Source organism: Hetaerina americana, unplaced genomic scaffold, assembly GCF_022747635.1.
Source record: "Hetaerina americana unplaced genomic scaffold, ioHetAmer1.1.p SCAF_3, whole genome shotgun sequence".
In the NCBI taxonomy this organism is placed as follows: Eukaryota; Metazoa; Arthropoda; class Insecta; order Odonata; family Calopterygidae; genus Hetaerina; species Hetaerina americana.
Genome location: NW_027286874.1, coordinates 20,105,810 through 20,108,028, shown reverse-complemented (window position 1 = coordinate 20,108,028; position 2,219 = coordinate 20,105,810).

Sequence of the window (2,219 nt, the reverse complement as noted above, 5' to 3'; positions counted from 1 at the left end):
TCACAAAGTTACACAAGTTGATAACATTCAGCACACTTAACATAAACCATTTTTTTAATTGACCACCAACTCCTCTTAGCTGAGTTTAATTCATCAGGGATACAAGACACACTCCACAGTTGACTTTTTAGTTACTTGAGTGATAGAAAACAAGTTGCTAAATCAAAATCATCATAATCCCTTGAATATACAAAAAGCCTTCTCTGGTGTGCCCAAAAAATCAAATTTGGGTCTATTTCTTTATTTATTTGGACCTATTTATCGTTAATGACATACTCATATCTGTTCTCCTTTCGCAGATGATTGTAAGCTGTACTCCAGGATAAAATTTATGAGTTTGTGTAATCTAAATTCAATGCCCATGAATGTAAAAACGTTCATGTAAAAAATGTCCAGTTATAACTTACCCTTTCCATTCTCCCATCATCTGTGATTACCTATTAAATGACAAGAAACTGCCGTGACTATCTGACCTTATCTCCTTCATTATAATATTAACCAAGTCAGTAAAAAAATTTCCAGGGCTTTGTACTTGTTAAGGAGGACAAAAACATGTGTGAGTGAAGACTACATAATAGTAGCTAACTTTGCTTTCTTTCTGAGCATACTTATCTATGGTCTTAAACTCTGGGGGCATATTCATGAAACTGTGGAAATAATTTTACTACAGTAGAAGGCAATCAGGATTCTAAGCAATTCTGGACCCCGTGAATATTGTAGTCCACTATTCAAAAACCGGAAAATTGTAACCATCTACTACCTGTTTGGGTTGTACAGCCTCATGGACTTTGAAAGAAACTGAATCTATTCCCAATCCAGTCATCAGCTCATTCACATGACCCAATATTAAAACATTTTTGATATAATCTGAGTATGCTGTCTAAGGCCTGATATCAATCTGACAACTTGGCAATCAAATTTTTCAAAAGGATGCCAAGCAAGACCTACTCTGTAAGCTGTAAAAGGTTCAAAAATCTAATTGAAAAATGGTTGTCCACTAACCCACTGTACTCTATAATGGAGTATTTCAAGCTTGACTTTGAAACTATTGTATTTAAGATGCATTGTTTACCATTCTTTACTTACTCACCATTTACTTACTCCTGTAGTATCACCCTTTTCATTATGTCTGCATCCATGTGAATATATTTTATATCATTACTTCTATATCTTCAGAGGAAGACGGATTGTTTCCGTTGAAATATCAAGAAAATACGTGTGAGTGTTCTCTTTTTTTGTTTCTATATTATGTGTTACTGTGTATTGTACTATATATATATATATATATATATATATATATATATATATATATATATATATATATATATATATATATATATATATATATATATATATATATACAATGCATATTTTTATGCAGATACCAAAATAATCTATTACCAGCTAATTTTAATAATAATTCTCACAGTGTTATCAGATTTTGACTTAAAATCTCCAATTACTGCAGTTACAGCTTCCAATAGTATTTCCTTGAACCTATCAGCGGAAACACGAGTTTCATCAACCTGAGGACAGAATGTATTATAAGTGTGATTTTTTAATATTTCAATTAACTTTTATTGCGAAGCGATTAATGATGATTACCATTTCATTTAAAGAGAGTAATGCATCTTGGAATTTTCCATAACTTCCTTTAATTTTATCAAATTCTATAATGCTCTTAAAATGAGACCCTACTGCTGAAATTCCAAATCCTGCTATTCTATCACTTCCTCGGATAGAGCATCCCAGGGAAAGAACTGCTTGGACAGCCTATCAAAGAAAAATATACCATTTGATCCTTTCAAACCACAAAGATGTGGGTTGTGCAAAAATCTACCAATTAATGGCGGTATTTTTTTTACTCCAATGCAGTTTTCCAAAGTGAAATTGGTCATTGGATAGCCTACGTCCACTAGCAGGTGTTGTACCGGCTGATGTCTAAATGCCGACCTTTCCAAATAACGATTCATTATATGCAAATTAATGCCTCTGTAAACAAATTGTAGGCATTATCAGTATACATTTCTGAAAAAGGGCATTTGAAACATTGCAGATTATTGACAAACAATACTATTACAGCCGGAGTTAGTGTTTGAGTGATGTCAGTTCTTTTCTGAATTCCTCAATGGTAATTTCAAATATCGCAGAATGAAACCGCCTATGAAATATCATTTGTTATTATAAATCGATGGTAGCGACACCAGGCAGGAAACCGT